General features: G+C 43.8%; 1 protein-coding gene across 2 annotated transcripts in view; it reads right to left on the bottom strand.

Moving 5' to 3' along the window:
• Positions 1-15,095, bottom strand: part of NCK2 (NCK adaptor protein 2) — a 68,186-nt gene extending 53,091 nt beyond the window's left edge. For both annotated transcript variants that reach the window (XM_033147652.1, XM_033147651.1), the window contains exon 1: positions 14,730-15,095. The gene's annotated coding sequence lies outside the window, so the exon portion shown is untranslated. The remainder of the gene's footprint in view (positions 1-14,729) is intronic.
• Positions 15,096-23,767: the final 8,672 nt, after the last annotated feature.

Below are 23,767 nucleotides of genomic sequence, written 5' to 3'. Positions count from 1 at the left end.
AAAACTTGAGTATGTGATGTTTGGGGAAGACAAGGGCACTGCCACTGTTTAAAAAGGGGAGAGCTACGATTGCTAACAGCTTTCTCTCCCTCCCATCTTCTCCCAATCATATACACACACATTTCCCCAAAGAATAGTATAGAAGGAAATTTTCTTATCCTTACTGCAAAACTCATCTGTTTTTCTCCATATGGTAAGGTGGACAGTCATACCTAAAGATAATCTCTGCATTGGTCACTATTTGTTGTGAACCAAAGTAACTGATCATTTGCATTTGTTCCTTCTCTAGATAATTTGTCAAAGGACAAATTCCAAGTATCTATCTATCCCATCCTGAATTTGTGGGATTGCTAGATTTTATAAGTAATACTTGTTAAGTGACAAACTGGCATAATCTACTTGCACGTTAAAGAAGTCCAAATTGATTTTGGTGGATGATGGGAGAAAAAGGAAGGAAGCGCTAGATGGGAAAATGGAAGTCAGAATCACATCTTAATAGTAGAAATGTAAAAATCTCCTGAAACATTTAAAGCTGTGGAGAAAAACTTGTTTCCCCATATTTCCCCACCACATTTCGGAGGGTGGACGACGGACACACAAAGTAGGTAGTGGGGGAGATATATGCAATATTTACTTCCTTATCCAAGTTGCTCGAACAAACGAAATGCAACACTTTTAACTTAATTAGAATATAAAATGGTACCATTTGGCCTATTTAAAACCATAAATGACTTTGTTTCGTACCAACAAACTTGTGAATATACCCAGTTGTGCTCCACTTCCTTGTACAAGTCACCCAAACGGTCGAATTTTTTCCTCTGATGTTTTGCCACACATAAGGAGAACTTCTACAGTTTCTGCCCTGCTTTCTTCCGACATTTTTATTACCCAGCAAGGCAGGGCAATAACCTGATTGACTCCCAATGTGTAGGAGGGTGATTAGGAGACATGAAAAAGGTCAACCAGGAAGAGGCAGGTCAACAGGAAAGCCGAAGCAGGCTATTTGCTTCTAGCATCTCCAAACTAGATCAAAAGTCACTAGAAAAAGGCAAGAGGCACTTCCATGTGTGTAAAATGACGGCATTTTATACTCCTGTCAGGAAGAGGGCAGCACGCTTTAAGTAGAGAAATGCATCTTTGACTAGTTACCTGTATGCCAGGATTATGATTCTCTAATGCCGTGGGGTATTTTACATTTTTAAAAGTGTTCAAAAACATTGCACTCATTCTAAAAAATACATTTCAAGAGGGTTTTTAAGTGTTCTCCCAATCTTCCAATTTTTCAAATAATTCTGAGAAGAAACACAAATGAGTAAGGACCATTTCCCTCCTTGAATGTTCCCAGAGTTTATTTCCCAGGATTTCCTATCTCTACTCAACAGATGTGCAATAAGTTTGGTTATTTTTAAAAAAAAGCAAATTGACTAAACAGTCAACTTAAGACCCCTTTCAATGGCTAAAGTTTCCGTCCCTTACTGCATGTGATACTGTCTTGAGAATAAAGTTTTGTCCTTCGCTTAATCAAAAGTAACCCATTTCAGAGGCCTATACTTACTTTAAGCAGGATAAACCTTCCCCCACAGCTGAAGACTTTGGTTATTGACTTCTGCTGTTTATGCTTGGACATTTGCCAGAAAAATGTTTTGACTGTAGTTAAAGAGGAATGATACATCACTACATTTTAACAACAGCAGCATAGAGGAATGTGTCTTTTGGTGTATTATTAAACTCGTTGCTGTTAGCTATACATGAAAATGTATTGCTTCACAAAATACCCATTGTTGTGATTTGGCCATTTCACACACCGGTGATTAATCTCAACCAAATACATTCTAGAGGTCCAAACACAATATTGGAACTGGGGGGGTGGGGGTGAGGAGAGAGGGAGAATAGGCATGCGACTAGAAATTAAATCCCCTCTGTTGTAAGCTAGTTTAGTCAACTACGGGCTTTTCATGAAATTGCTCACGGCATGAGAGCAGGAGCAGAGCTGTAAAGTCTGAAGACCCAGCAAAGGTCGAGGGCATATAGCTTTCTGTCACCTCCTCCTATCCCTGAGCCATTGCTGAGTCACCGTTGCAGCTGGGCCTTCTCCCTCATCTCAAGCCAAGAGACCTGGTGATAAAGAGTCTTCTGAGGGCCAACTAGGCAAATCTAGGCTTGCCTTTAGGTCCACTGTGACCTTTGCTCATGATGCCCAAAGGCAAAGGGGGAGAATCAGAGGATCTAAGCAGGGCTCAAAATGTAGGGAGTATTGTGGGAGCCGGGCAACAGGCCCTTCTGCAAATTACAGTCGTTCCTTGGGAGTCGAACGGAATCTGTTCCAGAAGTCCGCTCGACTTCCAAAACATTCGGAAACCGAAGCGTGGCTTCTGACTGGCTGCAGGAAGCCCTTGCAGCCAATCGGAAGGCCCGGCGGACGTTCGGCTTCCAAAAATAGTTCGCAAACTGGAACAGTCACTTCCAGGTTTGCGGCATTCGGGAGCCAAAACGTTTGAGAACTAAGCTGTTTGGTAACCGAGGAACGTGTAGTTGAAGGTTGCAGCATGAATCTAGGGGAACCTGAGATAGAAAACCTCACTGTCTGACGGGTCAGCAACTCATTGCAGGTATGTACACGCGGCAATAAAGACTGTCTGCCTTATATCACCATCTTTCACATTTTACATTAGCACTTATACAGTGGTACCTCGGGTTACAGACGCTTCAGGTTACAGACTCTACTAACCCTGAAATAGTACCTCAGGTTAAGAACTTTACCTCAGGATGAGAACAGAAATCGTGGGGCGGCGGCGGAGCGGCAGGCCCCATTAGCTAAAGTGGTACCTCAGGTTAAGAACGGACCTCCAAAACAAATTAAGTTCTTAACCCGAGGTACCACTGCATATCTAACAGTATATGCAAACACAGTATTTTGATGTCCATTCCAACAGACTAGAAACAGCATCGGGTGCTGCTTCCCTTTGGTGCAATTCTACACATGGGTGAGGGCTGTAATTAAATGATTTAATCAGGCAGGGAGGGCGAGAAAAGAAACACTCATGGTCATAGTCGTCAACTTTTCCCTTTTCTTGTGAGGAATCCTATTCGGAATAAGGGAATTTCCCTTAAAAGGGGGGGGGGGGAGTTGACAGCTATGCTCATGGTCCTTCCTATGCAACCAGCACTCTTTCTTCCAGGATCCAGACTTATGGCTACATGGGGGAAGGGTCTCAAACCGTTTCAGATTCAGGAACCACTTTTAACCCCTAAATTGCAACACTGGACCCATTCAGCCAAGGCCGTCTCATCCATAGGGGCTAGTGGCGTGGTGCGCCAGGGCGCCAGCCCCCCCAGGGGCGTCCCCGCGAGCCTGCCGGCATACCGGGCGCCCCCTCCCCAACCCGCCCCCGTCCCCGCCCCCATGGGCGGGCTGGCGGCCGGACGCTCGCGCGCTGGCAGCACAGTCACTGCCGCCCATGCCGCTCCCGGGCGGGCTGTGAGCTGGCCGCCCTCGCCTCCCGTCCCGGGAGCACTGGAAGGGCGCACAGAGCCCCGCGCCGCTCCAGCGCCACGCCCCTCATCCCCCGCTCGCCCACCCCCCTCCTGAGGGGCGGCAAGGCGGCGGAGAGGTGGCACGCCGAGGGCGCCAGAGGGATCGCCGCACCACAGCGGCTGATCTCCCTAAGACGGCCCTGCATTCAACTCTTGTTTGTATATATTGTTCTAGCTTTCTATCTATGCATATATTACCCTCTTTCTCCTTCCCTTAAAATGGGATGACAATGATTGTGGCACAACAAAAATTGGGGGGGCCAACTCAACCTTCAAGACAATGTACACCTTCAAGCAGCTTTATGAAGGCTGTGTTCAGATGGTACTGTTTATTAACCAAAGCTCTGCCATTCATTCACTCACTCACTCACTCGAAGGACCATTCTTCTATTCAAGAACCAGTCCAGGCACAAATCACAGCACCCCACAGGATTTCTTGGGCAGTGGGGAGCCATCTGCAGGTACTTGGACTTGCCCTGCCTAGTCTTGTCTTAAAGGGCTGTACAAAAAAAAAGGCACTTAGAAACAGAAGTAAGCAATAAGATCAAGCTATCTGCCAGGAACATATTGTAAGTTGGGAAGGTGACAATCCAAGTTGCACTTCCGTATAAAAATAAAGGCAGTTCCTAAAATAGGTGTGCTTTGGGAAATAGTTGCAGCAACGGTGCAGATCTGAGGAGGAAATAATAGAAAGGATAAACTGCAGCTTAGAAGAAGAAGAAGAAGAAGAAGAAGAAGAAGAAGAAGAAGAAGAAGAAGAAGCAAAAATAAATGATGAAGGCAATGCAGAAAAACGTCTGCTCAGAAATTATTCCTACATTTCTCCCTAGATCAGTGGTTCCCAACCTTTACGAGTACAAAGACCCCTTTCTCACCTCAAAAATGTTTTGTGAACCCCCCCACATGTTAACTGTTGCAATTTCAGACTCTTAATTGAGAAAATACATAACGACAAAAAACATGCAAAGATCTGTGTTACAGAGAACGCTCTGTCTCGTCTCTCAGTCTAGATTTTAAGGGAGCAGAGGAAATGTTAATAAAATAAAATAAAGGTGTTCCTTAGGAAGGTTATAAGCACTATCAGCAGCAGGATCCCCCAGAAATAAAAAATCCCGATATTTAAAATTGTACTTTAAATATTCAGGCTTGAAGTAGAGTTCAGTGTAACTCCCCAGTTCAGTGAACGCTGCCAGTCTGATCAAATACATTATTTGCCTCTAATGGAAGATAATTCTTCTAACTTACCCTAATAATTCTGTTGCAATAAAGACTGCCTTATTTTGAGCCACTTTCCCTTAAAACCCCAACCCATTAGAAGGGTCTTCCACACCAAACCCAATCTACTCTGTGACATATGGAATATTATTCATCTTGAATAATTTTTCTCTCTGCTCAACATTTTATAAGGAGCAAAGCTTTTTAGAAGGCTTCTATCTGACACACACACACACATATCATCACTAGAAATTTGCATTAGTGCTGACAATAGTTTATACTTAAAATAAAATAAAATACACTGGGTGGTCTAAATAAGGCACCATTTGCAGTATGTCTATGAATACTATATTAACAGCACCTGAGTCCACTTGCTTTTATTATAATTATATAGAGGAATATTATACCTGTATTAGTCCATAGCAGCAACTCCCATTTTAAAAAGCATGGAAGTGCCCTTCAACTGTCGTATACCTCTATCATCAAACTTTTCTATCCTCTAATTTTATAGATAGTTCACTGAACAACCTATCATTCCATCAGCAAATCAGGCTTACTGGATGCAACACTAGGTTGGCTTTGGGTTGGACTAGGCTGGCCACCAAACACTCAAAGTGGGGCAACCAATTTCACCAATCCTCCCCTACCTGAGAGCCCCCTACAATATCCCATACCGCTGCAGCTTTCAGGAGGTGCAAGGAGCAGTGAAAATCAGGGGCCCAGTCTTGCACGAGTGCAAGTGTTTTCCACTAGCACAAAGCAGCCATTGGGTACCTTTGTGCACATTCTATTTTACCTTCTGGTAAAAACAAGACTTGATCAGGAAATCTCTCAAACTTGCCCATCCATTTCAACTTTGGGGTTAAGATTTCCGAAGTGTATTTAAAATGGAGGCATTTGAACTGATTACAATGCCAATAGACATAATTACATTCCCCTCCCGCCCCCCAATCTCCTCCAAACATAATATGTGTAGGTGGTGAAGAGAACAAAATGTATTGCCATGCTCAGCTGTCAGGCTAGAACACAGTCTTCTCTAACTTCTAATTCTGGATCATTTCCTGGCTAACTATGAAGATGATTCTCTACTAATCAACTGCAAAGTATCAACTGTTAACAGATTAACTTGAGAGTTCATTGGATCTTTTAACTGGTAATTACCATGTTAATGGTACTGAAAAGTACCTTATTTTACTTTCATTTGACATTTCAGCCTATAGATTTATACTTGCTGACATAAATTTATCAACACTCTTTCAAATATATACCGAAGAACACTCTTGGGCTCCTTGCTTAGCTATACTTAATAATAGTAAACCTTCGGGCAGTAATTCATCAACAGACTAAAATGCTCCTCAAAAGTTAATACATTCCTACCTTGGAAGTCGAACGGAATCTGTTCTGGAAGTCTATTCGACTTCTGAAAACGTTCGAAAACCCAAGTGCAGCTTCTGATTGGCTGCAGGAAGCTCCTGCAGCCAATCGGAAGCCCTGTGAGATGTTTGGCTTCCAAAAGAACGTTCGAAAACTGGAAACACTCACTTCCGGGTTTTGATCGTTTGGGAGCGAATTTGTTCGGGAGCCAAGGCGTTTGAGATCCAAGGTACGACTGTATTGACATTAACCATAACAACCTACAAGTAAATGAATTAGTTAAAATTTCACAACCACTGTGTATTTTATAGTACCTAAATACCACAAAAATGTACTGGGTACTCATAAGCACAAAGGAATTCTTGGGGGGTGGGTATTGTTACTAACAGAATCAGACAAATTCTTAGTTAGTGTTTGCAAAGCTGCAAATTTATTCTAGCACGCCGTTTTATTCAGTTATGCGTACATTTTGCTTCCCTGATTGCTTCGAGCTTATGTTGGTTGATTGGCTGTTCCCATGCGTCATATTAAACTGTACATAATGTTTGATGTTTGTTCTGAGGATAAATGGGCGGAGGCAAGGAGGGGGGAGAAGAACCAGGGATGCTGTCTTATTGTAAGAAAATAAAAAGTCCTAGAGGAAAGGTGGGAAAGAAATGTAACAAACTCGTCACCGGAGAAACAGTACCCTTTGCTTCAACATTCAGTCTACTTAGAGGCATCACCTTTGGGTAAAGACCAAAGTCTTGGTGAGTATGTATGATTATACAGTGGTACCTCGGTTCTCAAACGACTCTGTTGACGAACGTTTCGGAACCCAAACGCCAAAAACCCAGAAGCAAATGCTTCCATTTTCAAACGCGCCTTGGAACTCAAACGGCTTCTACTGCGTGTCTTTCAATTTTCTCAATTGAATTTGCAGGCAGCCCTTTGTGCTTCGGTTTTCGGACATTTCGGAACCGTTTACATTTGAGAACCGAGGTACCACTGTACTACCTTTACAATTCAAATAAAAGTAGTGTTGTTAAATTAGGGGAGACTCCTTCACCGAACATGCCAACTTGAAGTGTGCACTACTTTCTTTAAAGAACCTAAGCCTTGTGAGCCATCTCTGTATAAAGAAAACTAAAAAATATTTGATCATCTGGGCACTTGGAAATCTGTTTTTCCCCCTGTTCAGTTTTGTCTTCTGAACCCCAGCTCCGACACATAAAATTTGCAGTATTTTCTAATCCTGATTTTAATGTTTTGCTCCAATTAGCTGCCTATTATTTTGGTAAAAGTGGAAAAATCCAATACTTTGTATCTTCCGTAAGATGGCAAGATTATCGCAATGCAACACGTAAAGCACAGACTGCATCCAAAGGAAAGTTATCTGTTTAGGTTTACTGTAAAACACTAGAGAATAATGCAGTGCATGACAAGATGATTAAATGTAATTAATTAAATCTGCAAGCGAATCTGGGTGAGTAGACTACACAAAATGGATGCTCATTCTTCAGTTCATGCCTACTAACTCTGAAATTATTCTAACGCTGCAATCCAAGACACACGTACCTGGGAGTAACCTGTATACGGGTGAGGTGTTTCAATAAAGACCATGGGTGCTGTAATCACTCAGATCAGGAGATCTCAAGTGCTTGACTCCTATTTATCTAAATAGGGCCACATCAAGGTTTACCTCTGGCTTGCACAAACATGCATAAATTCTATCCAGGGCTTCTCAACAGTGCTATACTGGCCTTTCAAACCCATTGTTGAAAGTATTTAAAACACAGTAGAAACTAAAGCAAACCACAACAAGTATGTTCAAAACTCATTTTGCTAGCTCAAGCAATAAATTCCTTAAATAGCGTAAGCACTTACTGCAACAAAAAGTTTTGAGAAATACATTCCCACATGGAAGACTTTTTTAGACAATTCCCCCTCTCCCCGCAACACAACTGCCTCCCCTAACAATGCAGGTTTTCTTCAACACGAAAACAATTTTGCCACATAATACCAAGCTTTTACCTTCACAGGAAAAACAAGTTTCTGTCACAATGGCCTGGTTCATGCAACACGGCCAGCCAAACTATGGTTTATGCAACAAGACCAGCCAAACTATGGTTTACTGGGACCAACTGAAGGTGCAGACCCCTCATACTGCTGAAATGGCATCCAACACTTCCTCCCTCAGGGGGACATAAACCAGAGTGCTGGATTAATGTTGTGTAAGCCAGCTCTAAAGTTTGTTTCTCTCAAATCCAAAGAAGGTAACAAAACTAAACCATGGTTTATTCCATGGTTTATTCTCATGGTTTGCAGAGAAGCAAACCCAAAGTGCTGGTTTTCACACACTAAGTAACATCCTGGATTGTCTGTTCCCACTGTGGCAAAGGGAGAGGGGTCCCGTGTGATTTGAGCAGTGTGCACAAGCAAGCTTGCTCATTCCTGGAATGCCATAGATTAACTGTGGCTTACTGTTATGCGCAAACCAGGCCATGATCTGCTCATTGGAAAAATCGCAATCTTTAGGCAAAGAAATCTAAGCACATACACAATTGCCTTTAACAGCATTTGTTTTGTTTTGAGAACATAGGCTGAGAGTCCTCTGTGGACATCGGTTTCCTGAAATCACACACACACACACCGATTTCCAGAAAAGCATTATAGCGAGTGAAGATGCAAACTGTTTAGAAATCAACTACACAGTAGAAAAAAGTCATGTGAGGCACCTCCTTAAGATTCAAAAATTTCAGCTCTAGCTAAGTCAGTAGCATAGTTTTAGACCAGAATGTGTTCTTGCTTTATTTCCATTCATTTTTTATTATTTATACTTCTGTTAATTTTGTATTCATTTCTTGTTTTACAGAATGTTTTCTCCATCCCATCCATCACCTATTTACTAGTATTTTTCAATACTATTCATTATTCTTAGCAGTAATTTCCATTATTCTTGGCACTATTTTCCATCGCCAAGCTTCAAACCATTGTTTACCAGTTCCAAATTGTTATCTGATTATCATTAAAATTTATCCCCTTTTCAATCTTCTGCGCATGAAGATGCTCACCGGCCCATGCCACATTAAAACCATCAAATAGTACTATTACTATTACTACAATTCATTGCCCTTTGATAACAATCAATACAGAAGAGTGTCTTAAGTGCTGCTTAGAGAACAAAGAAATATCATGGTACCTGCTCAAATGGCTTATAATGAATTCCATATTGTTTTGAGTAGAGTAGCTATTATTTAACAGTCACCCGCCCTAAAATATAATTTACTTGTAAGTCCTACTGATTTCAGGTAAGCGTGCATGGGGTTGCGCTTGTAACATACGGCTGGAAGAACTGATTTCCCTTCCACAAAAACCTGCACTAGACTGTTAGCCTAATAAATCATTGAGCAAAAGTAGCCTAGGACACTGTCTTGCAAAGCATTTCCTAATGTTCGGTAACCAACTAGAGGCTATATATAAACAACAGCATTTCAACGGATCATTGAGAACTAATGAATTTAAGTGAGTTAACAGAAACAAATCTGGAAAAGAAACCATGCTTCAAAACAACGTAATGAAACAACCTTGAATAGGTGTTTTCAAGTCAGTTGATGAATCCCGATATACAGGTCAAAACTTTTTCTGTTTTTAAAAAATGCATTGCTTCCACGCAACGGAGAATATAAAATACAACCAACATCACATACCAATATACACCTGAAGTTCATATACTGTATAGCTACAAAGTGTAAAAGAAGTGCCTCAAAGTCAATGTAGTTATTCCAGAATACACAATCTGGTTACCTGTTGGTGAATGACTTAGCCCCTAACCCTATACATCTGCACTTGTTATAAGAAGCCTGTGAAATGGGTTTTAATGAAGTGTTGGCACTGGTGCAGCCATATGCCCCTTCCTAGTGAAGTATTCCAAATATCACACCAAATTCCTTAAAAAGTGCTTTTTAGTTAGAACATATCCTTAAAAACTCAAACGAAACACCCAAGTGAACTGATCTATGCTTTATAAAAAGCTACATTAAACAGGCTCAAAATAATACACGGCACTGAACTTATTCCCTTATTTACTAAACTAGCAAAATGCCCATCATATCTGATGAGAGCAAAGAGAGCAGAGTTCCTTTCCTCCAAAATCCACAATGACCATTGGATGACGTCCTCACTCATCACACCACACCCACTCCTAAAGCAGAACAGCTTTCCTGACCTCACTTCCAACAACAGTGTTCTGCACAGTTCTTAATAAACGTTCATTGCGACAGGCAGGATGTGTATGAGAAGGGCCAGGTAAGTTACCTGTTACGAGGCACATATTTTTAGGACTGCTTGGGACAACCCAGCCCTCAAATGTAGGCCCTTTGCTTTCGTATAAAAGAACAGCCCCCATTCTCCTATATGGAAGTAAGTAAAGAGACACCATCGGCACAGTGGCACACCCCCTTCTCTGGCTCTGGTTACTCCTGCTATAGGGAGGTATTAAACCAGTTCTGGATAGGGCAGTGAAGAACAAAATATGGGGGGGCACACTCCTGAAAACATAAACACAGTGGTCAGATGTGCCTTTTACCAGTACAGGCTTGTACACCAGCCCTATCTCAGTAACCCATGAATTAGCTCCTCCAAGATGTGACTACCTGTGTTGCAGGACTGTCTTGGGAGGTTTGGAAACTCAGGTCATTATAAAATGTAGGCATCCAGATGCTAGTGGGGGCCATCTGAATGTGTAACACTTGTTTTTGCCGCCTAATAAGCAATGCAACTGATGCAAACTGTCTTCAGCTCAAATGCCGCATTCAAAGCTGACCAACCCTCCAAACAGCCACACGCCACCAAATAGCCACCAAAACATGTACATTGCGTACCACATGCAGGCACACTCTTAAGAGGTTTAAACATCTCAGCCTAGCACTGTAATGGGATGGTCTCCTGATGGAGAAGATAGCAGCTGGGAGATCACTAAAAAAGACTTTGTGGACATCATAGAGACCACAGGTTTACTGCTATGTTTCCAGGCCCAACATGCTCATATGAACCTTTAAATCAATTTGGAAATAGGTTAGCATAGGAACCTCCTTTGCATATACACCTTGTTCATGTAAAGATATTTAGGTTGCTCATGCAAAGATGGTTAGGCTGGCATGCATAAGAGACAGGGCCTTCTCAGTGATGGCCCCAGAGTTATGGGGCTTTCTTCTGGTTATGCTTGGCTCCTTTTAAGTACAGGCCTTTAAGTGGGACTTGCAAACTGCTCTTCACTGCTGCCTTTTCTCAAGTGTGCAAATGATGTGCATGCTTCAGAAAACAATTTTCTCATAATAATTGTACCCTATTTGATGTGTCTCAGTTTATCTTGTACCTTTTTATATATGATGCTTTGGGTCTAAAAAGTGATTTATAAATACTCTGAATGAATGCATAAAAATAATCAATAGCAAATCACACTTATCTGCTGACATAATTTATCTTCTGAACATACCACCATAAAGTAAATGAAATTTACAACGTCAGAATTTTTTAAAAAACCCAAGATTCCAGAGTTCTATTGCTAATAGTAAAAACAATCAAGGCTGATTTAGATACCAACTCCTTACCCTTATGTTCCCTACAGAGCATGTTCCCTATTTTCACATAAGTGAAGGTAAATAGAGTTGGCTATTTATGTAAAGATGACTAAGCACTGTGCATGCTTTTATGCTTTATTATTTACACACATATTAACTACTCCAATATCCAGTTAGATAATGATCATTTAAGTCACGTGAATATATCCCAAGGTCCCCTGTTTTCTAGAGAAGCAGTAAATCATCTTCTCTATGTTGGACAGAGGCACTGTGGGGAAAACCCAAGCAGATCTGTTCCAGTAATGTCCATATTAAGGAGTATGGTTATAATTTCTTGCAAGCAAATTCTGCAGTCTTCCTCACTTTAATTCCTTGTGTAGCAGGTCCAAAACACTTTCAATATGATTTCAAGAAGTCCAACTTGAGCGAAGGGCCATTCATGAAACACCTTTGAGGTGCTTCAACATTAGGGAAATAATAATAATATAATAATAATAATAATAATTTATTTGTACCCCGCCCATCTGGCTGGGTCTCCCCAGCCACTGTGGGCGGCTTCCAACAAATATTAAAATACATTAAAATATTACAGATTAAAAAGTTCCCTAAACAGGGCTGCCTTCAGGTATTTTCTAAATGTCAGGTAGTTGTTTATCTCTTTGACCTCTGATGGAAGGGCGTTCCACAGGTCGGGCGCCACTACTGAGAAGGCCTTCTGTCTAGTTCCCTGTAGCTTTGCTTCTCGCAGTGAGGGAACCACCAGAAGGCCCTCGGCGCTGGATCTCAGTGTCCGGGCTGAACGATGGGGGTGGAGACGCTCCTTCAGGTATACAGGACCAAGGCCTTTTAGGGCTTTAAAGGTCAACACCAACACTTTGAATTGTGCTTGGAAACGTACTGGGAGCCAATGTATATCTCTCAGGACCGGTGTTATGTGGTCCTGGTGGCCACTCCCAGTCACCAGTCTAGCTGCTGCATTCTGGATTAATTGCAGTATCCCGGTCACCTTCAAAGGTAGCCCCACGTAGAGCGCATTGCAGTAGTCCAAGCGGAAGATAACCAGAGCATGCACCACTCTGGCAAGACAGTCTGCAGGCAGGTAGGGTCTCAGCCTGCGTACCAGATAGAGCTGGTAGACAGCCGCCCTGGACACAGAATTAAGTAGCTGTTAAAATATTATAACCCTCCTGAAAGCTAAAATTTGAATATTCAGCTCTCCCCATCCCTGATACATACCCACACACAAAGCCTAGACTGAGCCAAACTCTCAACAATGCAAACTGATGCATGCATCTCTCAATCCATGTTTTGACCGGCATACACCTAAATATGTGAATGTAGCAAACATGTATATCATACAGGTGTACTTGTCAGGGATTGGCTGCAGCTTCCTGCAGAGTGTACCTGAGCTTGCCTCTGCACAAAAATCTGAAATGGCGCTAAGTAAAAGCTAACAAAGAATACAGATTTCAGTGTTTTAAGATGATGCATCAATTGTAACATGGAAGAAGAAAGTAGTTAGCATTACAACAAAAACAGCTCAGCTGAATCTACCCTATGCACAATTATAGGCCTTACTGCAAGTACACAAGCTTCGGAACCGACTATAAACGCACTAAGTGACTATCTACATACAATAATAAAAGTAGCAATAGTACTTGGCAAAAGGCAGGGGTGTCTTAACAGCGGTGCTTAAATAAAGCAGGTGGGGCTAACCTGAAGCCCTCCAGATGTTGCTGAACTAAACTCCAATCAACCCCACCCAGCGTGACTAATAATAATAATAATAATAAATGGTGGGTGTCATAGTTTAGCGACATCTGGAGGGTGACAGGTTAGTCACCTAGATATGAAGCTTTAGAATGCTCTATTACAACCACCCTATATTGTTCTTCATATACGGGGAGTAAAATAATGCTCTTGAGACATCCATCTACTTTATGATACAAAATAATAATAATCAACTAGTATAAGCCACTGCTTCTCTCTCTCTTCATTTTAAAAAAACAGCTCCCCCTGCCCCTCTTCAGCACTTCTCTAGAGCCACCACTCTTGCCATATACCTGTATTTAATCCCCCTGTCCCGCTCCCTCACTTCTTCCAGTCCACAAAGGAGTAAAAGAAAAAAGAAAAAAGCTGGACCTGGTTCCTCCCCCCCCCCCTTTTTTTGCAAACAGCAAATGATCTCCTATGCAACCGATGTGTGGGGAGTGAACTCCCACCTCTACTTCCAGCCCCATCGTCCCCTCCCCCCAAAAAACACACACACACACCCCTAAATTCCGCCGCCCCCCCCCCCCACCTCCCACAATCTCCCCGCCCCACGCAGTGCTTTGCAACACCCAGCACTTCTCCGTCTGGACCACCCCGCCTCTTCTTTCCTCCTCCTCCTCCTCCTCTGCCCCCCCCTGAAAACAAAACAAAACCCGAAACCTAGTCCCCTCTTTCTTTCGAGATGCCTGAGCTTGCCTCCCCACTCCCCTTTCCCACCCCCCATGGGTGGAAATAAAACCCATATTCCCAAACGCACCCTTTTCCATTTCTCACCCGGATTCCACAATAGTCGTCCATAGTTCCGAGGGCGGGGGCAGGCGAAGGCAGCTGCTTCCCCACCCCCCAAAAAAGTCCCTCCCTCTCCGTCACGACCCCTTGATTTATGTGATATATAAATCAGAGGGTGGGGGGGGGCGATTTAAAAATGTTTAATCTTTATTTTTTTAAAAATAAAAAACCCGCCTCTCTCTTCCTCTCCCACCCCCCACCCCGCCGTCGCAAAACCCGGCGCAGGAGAGAGACCGAAGGGAGAAGAAGAAGAAGGGCGGAGGCAGCCCGTCCTCAACCAGGCTCCCTTCTCTCCGTGCGCCCTCCCCGCATCTCCAACGGGGCGCGCCGGCTAGGCCCCGCGGACACGGGACGGGCGCGGAGAGGTGGGGTCCCCGGAGGGGCTTCTAACCCCCGAGCCCGCCCCCCTCAACTCCTCCAAGTTTATGGCGGCTCGTGATATTCTTGCTCTCTCTCTCTCTCTCTTTCTCTCTCTCGCCTTACCTGGCTGGCGGGAGGAAGGGGAGACCCGCCGGTGGTCCACTCCTCCGGGCGCGTCGGGGCTCCCCGGGCCAGGCGCGCGGGCGGAGGATTAATAATGGCAGGAGGAGGAGGCGGAAAGGAGAAGGCTGCTCTCCCCGGCGGGCTCCGCTCTTTGTCTCGGCGGCGGCTGCTCCTCTTTCTCTCCCCGCTTTACCCCGTGCGCGGCTCGCTCTGCTCGGGGGGCTCCTTCTCCTTCGCCCAGCGAGCCAGGCGCTCTGGGGCCGCCGGCGTTTCCGCGCTCCCCTCCCGGGCTCCTCTCCCCCTTCCTCCCGCGGCTCGACGTGTCCAAGGCCCCAGCGCTCCTGCCGCCGCTCAGCCCAGCCTCGGCGGCAGCAGCAGCAGCGACGGGCCCCTCCCCCTCTGCCCAGGCAGGCAGGCAGCTCCCTCCCTCCCTCTCCCTCCTCTCTCTCTTTTCCTTTTCCTCCTCCTTCCTCCCCTGGCCGCCCCTTCCCTTCCTGCTGCCGCCGGGATCGCGTAGGGCGGGGAGGAGGAGAGCAGCCCTCCTCTCCCCTGCTTTCCTTTTCCGTCTCCTGGGAGGATCTCCTTCTCTTCCTGCTGCTGCTGCTGCAACAACCCCCCACCCCACCCCGCTCCCTCTTTTCTTTTTTTAATTCCTGCTCTTCCTCCCCTCCCCGAGCGCGGGGGGGGGGGGAGGGAGGGACGGGACACGATTTTTTTTTATTTTTGGAGCAGCCGATGCAAGAACCGCAGCCTCTCTCTCTCGCTCTCCCCTTGTCTTCTCACACCTACGCGCCTCTCTAATTTTGGGAGGGACTTTTTTTCTTCTTCTTGCTCTCGGTCTGCAGCAGCATCGCGCACTCTCGGTTTGGTTATGATGGTGGTGGTTGTGGTGATGATGACAGGAACACTGTACCCCCGAGATTCAAACTCTTTATTTTTCTCTCCGGGACTTCTGGAGAAGGGAGAGACAGAGAGCGCGCGTGGAGGGTCGGAATGGGCGCTAAGCCCCGGGACCGCATAGAAAAGCAGCCCGGTCCTTGCGTGGGACTTAGGTGCCCCCTAACCCTGTGGAAACATTAGGGAGGTGGGGGGAACCTACCTCTGCCAGATTTGGCGGGGGGGGCACTTTTCAGCCATCAACTTATATACACGTGTGCATGTACAGTATTTTAATTTTTGCGCCCTCACCCGTTGGATAAGGTTGCCCCTCGATTTATTTGTTTCTTAAAAGGCCCGGAGCAATGGCCGTGGAGCGGCTTGTAAATCTGGCCTTCCCTGCCAATCCTATCCCGATTCCAGACCGCGAACTTTCTGGATTAGCTATAAATCCGGGGAAGAGAGAGAGAGAGTCGAAACCGTTAACATGTGACTCGGGACGCGCGCAAATGGAGAGCTCAGATCCGCGCCCACGGTTTGCTGTGTGATTCTCACCCTCTCTATTTTAAGGTGCTCGTTTGGGGGTGGAAAACAAAAAAACAGCACCGTGGACTGGGAAAGTGCTTCTGGTGTTGCTTGTTTTTGCTAGGCGTTGGTGGGAGCCATAGATCCAGAAAGAAACAGGAGGCGGTTTCGAAGACACCGGATTCTCTGCCAGCGCGATGCTACACTTGCACCGCCAACTAAAAAATAGAAAGGAAACCGGCCAATGTTACCATTCCCAGAAGAGCACCCCAGAGAAGGGAACTTTCGGGCTCAGCGTCACCGCCTCCGAAGAGGCTGATTGGACAAGGTCGTGATGTCACTCTGGAAGCACCGCCTTCACTCTGGAGGGCAGGAAAACTACCTGTGTCAAAGATAATAGATGTCTAAAGAGTGCAAAACAGTTGCAGCGCCAATACCGGGCTGAATTGTTAATATTAGAAAATCCACAAATGTTAATGCGTTTCGTTGGTTCAATGCCTTTTATTACCTGGTGGGATTAATTATGTCTTCATTTGATAGAATTAATCTTTTAGGGCTGTCTGGCAAAGGCCACTAACAAATAATAAAACAGGTTAAATAAAATATACAAATGTTAACTGCATTGTAGACAGCAGCAATAAACACTAAAAGCAGCATTAAACACCAAGAACAGGGTGGAACAGCACAAGTCTTTGTTTACTCATGAGTAAGTACAGCTTCATCCTATGCCCTTTTACAATGTGGTTTTTTGGGGGGGGGGTTATTGGGCTGTTTTTATTTTGATTATATGTTTTGTGGTTTTATATTTTGATTTTGTTCTGTGAACTGCCCTGAGACCTCCAGGTATAGGGCATTAAATAAATTCAATAATAATAATAATAAACTTTGTTCAACGTGGTTTAATCCCAGGTAGATGAGCATAGCATTGCAACCTAAAGCAGTGAAATAAAACAGGCCAGCAAAATAAAATTAATTCATTTTGGGGGTTGAACTACAAGTGGCAATGTCTCTGGTTGCTACCCACTTTGGTTCTCCAGCTGGCAGAACCTGGAGCAAGACCTCTGAACCAGATCATGGTGAACAGGTAGGTTCATGTGGGGAAAAGGCACCATTATTTAACCTGATCCCAAACTGTAGTTTTGTAGATGGACACTAGCACCATGAATCGCCTTCACTCATGAATTGGAAGCCAGTGAAAAACATATTTCTGTACTGGCAGTGTGTGTTCTGAGCAGTCAGGATCGGAAGAAAAAAAAATCTGGCCATCATTTTCTGCTCTATCTGCAGTTTCCGAATAGTTTTCCAGGGAAGCCCTATATGCAGCACATTGCAGCAATCAGTTCTCAATTATACCAAGGCATGAATGACTGGTAAGACTCTGTCCACAGCTAGCAATCCAACATAAGTTGGTTTAAAAAAAAATGCTTTGTACTAAGGCTGTAATTTGAGCATTCAAAGTACTCCCAAGCTGCAGACTTGATTCTTTTGGGGAAGTGGAGCACCAACTAGATTAGCTTTTGCATCATCAGAACAAGGATTTTCAGTATCTGGAGTCTAAAATTGAATGGAGGTATAGAACGTAACTGGGGTGCCTATACTCGTGCATGGTCTGCTTAACTAAATCTCCCAGTGTGTTCAGAGTTTTCAAACAAAAATGACATAGTCAAGCTCTCTTAAAGTTAAGGCATAACTATGCTATGTTAAGTGATTCTGAAGATGAGTTTTTGCTCAAAACTTTAGCAGTTGCCTCACTAGTCAAACCAAGGTCTGGCATGTTCAGCAATAATCCCAGTCATCAGTAGGTATTAAGTGAGAGGTCAATGTGAAATTAGCTTGCGATCCACTGTGAATCTCAATTTTCCTTTTGTCCTGGTATAGAGTCAGCGAGGAAATCTGATACGCAGGACAAAGGTTAATTAGCAAGCTCATTGCTCTCTGTACACAAGGTTCTCACATTTTCTTGAAATGCTGCAGTATGTATGCTTACTCGAAAATACATCTTACTAAGTTTAATGATTCCGATAGCCAGGTAAGTAAGTGAGTTGGGTAAAGCTACAACCTGTGTGCTGCACACTTATCTCAAAGTGAGCTCCTAGGATTGAGATTTAAAGACGACAATTCTATTCGCAAGAGTTATACTTGCGAATAACTCTTAGCAAATTCAACTACTGTAGTTCTTTCCTAAAGACGGCCAAAAAGAACATTTTAATTGTTTAATTTAGATGAATACAGCGCACACGCTGTTCACATTTGCACAAGCCATTCTTAGACTCTCTTACATGTAATTGTGAAATCGTGAATGAACTTTTCTTCCCTTCCCCTCCCTTTCCATGTTAAAATATTTATGTTGCAAACAGTCACAGCCCTTTTGTGCATGTTTACAAATTTAATAAATAAATAAATAAATAGTTCCACTGTGCTCACTGAGACTTTCAAGAAAGTGTGTTCACGACTGTAGCCTTAGGGTGACACTGAGCACTTTTAATTCTTAGTGGCTGAATAATAATAATAATAATAATAATAATAATAATAATAAATAAACACACCTCATTCCTGTGCACAGCTGGGTGACATAAGAATCAAATTGTAAATACCTTCCCCCCATGGAAATTAAAATGATTTCAAAATGCTTTTGGCTGGCTCATACCCTTGAGTTCATATGTATAATTCACCACTACAGAATGCACTGGTCAAAACATACCCAAAATGCTTTAATTAGTTACCACTGAGTCACTTGTGTATCCTTGGCAATGTTTCTAATTCAGCCTGAAACTAACATAGCTGCTCTTCTCACTTACTGCATGACTATTGAATTGTCAGTGACATTTACTAAAAACGGACTTGAGAGAGGAATGATATCAGGACTTGGGAATGCTTTCGCGTTCCTGTCCTGAAGGCAGCAAAATGATCAGAAGGTGCTTTTAACATCCCGATGTAAGCTGAGATACACAAATTTAGATTCTGTTACAATAAATTCTTTTATTAATAGCACCTCATCTTCCTCACCAGTAATCTCGAGGAAAGGGTGGGAAAACTAAACGTAAACGTGGATCTACGTAACTCGGGGCCCATTTACATGAAATCACTCCACATGATAGCCGAGACAGTATACAAGGAGTGATTTGTGGATAGTAGCTCTATGCTCATGTCTAGTTTTCACCATCGTAACACCCGTGCTCCTGAGAGGTTTTATTTTAAAAATGAGGTAGAATGGCGAGCACTGCCAAATCCATGTGTACATGAATACCTTGACATAGTATTATGGCTGGCTCCATACATGGAATTTGAAACATCCTTTCATGGATCGCCTAAGTTCAAAGTCTGCTGAAATTACTCGGAAATATGCACCATTGAATTTAGTGAGGCTTTCTCCTAAGGAAATATCATGCTGTGCGTGATCAGCCCTGATATATTCATTAATCATGCTCTGGGTAGATCCACTGAAATCAAGTCCCTTTATTCTAATCTGTCTAATCTGAATATGACTCAAGTTTGACTGTCACCATGTGTTCATGATGTTTCTTGGACCCCATGATCTACTTTGTTGCAGAAATATTAAATGCGGGCTAAAAATGGTTTCACAGAGTAATACACTGCACATAAATAACATTAAGAAGTTCTGAAATGGTTAACTCTTTGAGCAAGTGTTAAGACTGAATCCTTTTGTATATAGACTATCATAAAAATAGAAATGCCTGGGGTGGTTGGGACACAGGCACAGCTGGCCAGATTGTGTCTTAGTTCAGATGATCATTAAAGCCTTCACAAACCACGGTTTATAGAGCCAGAAACGAGCATTAAGAAGAGAAGAAGAGAAGAGTTTGGATTTGATATCCCGCTTTTCACTACCCGAAGGAGTCTCAAAGCGGCTCACATTCTCCTTTCCCTTCCTCCCCCACAACAAACACTCTGTGAGGTGAGTGGGGCTGAGAGACTTCAGAGAAGTGTGACTGGCCCAAGGTCACCCAGCAACTGCATGTGGAGGAGCGGGGACGCGAACCCGGTTCCCCAGATAATGAGTCTACCGCTCTTAACCACTACACCACGCTTAAGGCTGAGTGCACCTCCCTTATTCCACCGATTCCAACTGCGCACTGGTTGTATTAAGCTAGAGTTCCCTGTTATGTCCAAACCAGGTAATTCTGGCTCAATGTTGGATTTAAAAAAAAACCATGAAAATAAGACAGAATGTGGCTATTTTGTGAGTTATTCATCAACATTAAGCCAGAGTTCCCCAGTTTAGAAACAGGGAGGGAAAGGGAAGGCAAAATTTCCCAGTTTAGAAATGGGGGGGTTTGGGCATGATATAAGTCAGGAGCTTCATGCCAAACCAGTGCATGACAGGGAGAGAAAAGTAGCACATGACTGGTGTTCATTGATTTAGCTTTGTCATCGCTTTAACTGAAAGAACTATGCAATAGCTCAAGCCAGCTTCCCTATCCAACAATGAAGTTAAGAATCACTTCCTCATTCAATCATGATTCTTATTCTTTCTTTGCCTTGTGGGTAAAGCTCATAATTAAACCACAGTTTCTTTTAGAAGACCTCAATTTATAGAAGTTCCATGGAACAGTGTTGATTAAAAAAACAGCACATGCCACTGATAAAAATGAAGGAAGTCGAAGCAGAACTGGGATTCAGCAGTAACTATGGAGTTGTGGGCTCTGGTTAACCGAAATGAGTTTTCCTATGGTCCTGCAAATAAACAACATTGTGAAGTTCCCATTTTTATTCCAGACTGTAGGCAACAATAACTGTAAACATTGCACAAGAACTAACCGGTCCTGAAGGCTGTTTCGTTTTCCACTGGCTGTGAAGACTGATCTAAATACATCTTCCTTTACAAAAAGCAAAAGCTGATAACATAAATGATGATCGATCTCCCTGTGTGTGTGCCCTCTCAGGTGACAAGTGTGATATTTTAGCCTTGGTAGTCGAATGTAATCCATTCCGGAAGACCGTCCAACTTCCAAAACGTTTGACAGCTGAGGCACGGCTTCCGATAGGTTGCAAGAGCTTCTTGCACTCAAGCAGAAGCCACGTTGGACGTTCGAGTTCTGAGGAACATTTGAAACCAGAGCATTTACTTCCAGACAGTGTTTTTTTTTCCTTTAAAAAAATGTTTAGGGGTACTCTCATTTTCCTACTCATATTGAAATACTGCCCCTCAATGGAGCCAAACTTAGATTCACAAAATGTTTAGGGGTATGCGTACACCCTGCATCACCCCCAGAAAAAAAAGCACTGCTTCTGGGTTTTCAGTGTCTGGGAACTGAAATGTTCAAAGACGGAGCCATTTGAGAACTGAGGTTTGACTTACAATAAAGCTTACCTAATAAGGTAAAGGTAAAGGGACCCCTGACCATTAGGTCCAGTCATATCTGACTCTGGGGTTGTGGCACTCATCTCGCGTTAATGGCTGAGGGAGCCGGCGTACAGCTTCCAGGTCATGTGGCCAGCATGACAAAGCCGCTTCTGGTGAACCAGAGCAGCACACGGAAACGCCGTTTACCTTCCCGCCGGAGCGGTACCTATTTATCTACTTGCACTTTGACGTGCTTTTGAACTGCTAGGTGGGCAGGAGCAGGGACCGAGCAACGGGAGCTCACCCCATCATGGGGATTCAAACTGCCGACCTTCTGATCAGCAAGCCCTAGGTTTAACCCACAGCACCACCAGCGTCCCAAAGCTTAGTAGTGTGCTCTATTTATGCAATCATTCAAGTTTCAGATTGATGCTCCTTTTATGTGCCATCTTGCCGTTCAGATTTGCTGAAATTAGAGAATGTAAGGATCATACTATGTTTCCCACACCATCACACTGAGCCCCTTTTCAAGCCGTCGCCATAAGTGCCGCTCAACACATGACTTTTCACCATTGCCACTATACTTTGCTCAGCAGCTGAAACTGGCTTGGAAATGCTTCGTGCCCTGTCCTGTGTTAACGTGGGGCATTGAACTGATGTCGTGAATAACATTGATGCACACCAGCCCTCCATCTCTAGATTTCACCTGGGATCCTTCTCTGCTAGAGCATCTCAAATTAGCAGAAGTTTTTTGAAATCAGCATAAATTGGCTTCCCCCCCCCCTTTCCAAGTACTCAAGCGTGATCAAAAGCTAAATAAGAGGTGGAGTCAATAACAACAGGTTCTCCTCCTTTCATCTGGCTATGTAGCACTACAGAGGAAGCATCAGAATAAAAACCTGCTGCGGGCTCATCACAACAGATCTTGATGATGCCAAAATGTTAATGCTATGCTATTCTGCTGTTATCCAGTTTTCCAAAGGGAAGGAAGTTCCAGGGGCAGTCTTTTCCAGCTCTTTTTTCTTGTGAGAATAAAGTCCTGAGGTTTTTAAGGTCTGTTTTTTAAAATGGCTGTTTAATTGCACATGGCGCTGTGGTCTAAACAACTGAGCCTAGGGCTTGCTGATCAGAAGGTAGGTGGTTCGAATCCCTGCGACGGGGTGAGCTCCCGTTGCTCTGTCCCAGCTCCTGCCCACCTAGCAGTTTGAAAGCACGTCAAAGTGCAAGTAGATAAATAGGTACCACTCTGGCGGGAAGGTAAACGGAGTTTCTGTGTGCTGCTCTGGTTCGCCAGAAGCGGCTTAGTCATGCTGGCCACATGACTCAGAAGCTGTCTGTGGACAAATGTCGGCTCCCTCGGCCTATATAGTGAGATGAGCGTCACAACCTCAGAGTCGTCTGCGACTGGACCTTACGGTCAGGGGTACTTTTACCTTTTTACCTTTACACACACTGAGCATGGGCCACAATGGCAGTCACACGAGTTAACAACTAACAACTTGTTACACTAGTGGAATCCAGTACAACGATTCCAGCGCCACATTTAGGGCAATACGGGTGGTTGCATTAGCTTCATATATGCATCGGGAACTCTACCTGAAATATCTGCTACATTAAAAGAAAACTTTGGTCCTTAGCAGATGGTCTTTCATGACCTGGAGAGGAAAACAGCAAGGGACTCTGGCTCAAATCATGATGTCTTGCAGGTCTGTTTACTGCACAGACTTGTTTTTTGTTTTGTTTTTCAGTAACCCTCTTATAACTAAAAAAGGGGTGGCGGCAATTCAGGCATTTCTCCTATATCATTTCTGAGACAAAAGCTGTTGGGGCTGTTTTTGCTCTCTTGTCAACAGTCCGTGAATAACCTTGGTCGCATATGCAGATGCAACGAGCAAGGCATCTGTACAATCGATGGCTGCTGTAATTAATTAGTCCTGGAATTAACTGGAAAACATAGTCTAAAGAAATAGCAGCACAGGGCTGAAATTGATATTGCCTCCTAATGCTATTGATTTCAATTTAAATGACTAATCTAATCTATGAAAAAGTAGAAATGTATCATCATACTAACAAGAGAATTATAGAAAGCCACTGGGTCAAATGGAAAGGCTTTCAAAAGGGCAACTCTGGTTGCAATTCTAACCCCGGTTACCTGGGAGTGGGCAGGGGGCAGCCCCAGACCTTGAAAGGCTAAGCTGGCTGAGGGCCCCCACCAGGGACCACCTGTGTTTTTGTTTTGAGTTTATAACTTTATTCTAACAAGGCTCCCACGACAGGTCTCAGGCAAGCTCTACACAGGCCTGCCTGGAAGTAAGTCCCACTGAACTCAACA

The sequence above is a fragment of the Lacerta agilis genome, chromosome 4, assembly GCF_009819535.1.
Source record: "Lacerta agilis isolate rLacAgi1 chromosome 4, rLacAgi1.pri, whole genome shotgun sequence".
NCBI lineage: Eukaryota > Metazoa > Chordata > Lepidosauria > Squamata > Lacertidae > Lacerta > Lacerta agilis.
This window is presented reverse-complemented; position numbering and strand designations above follow the sequence as displayed.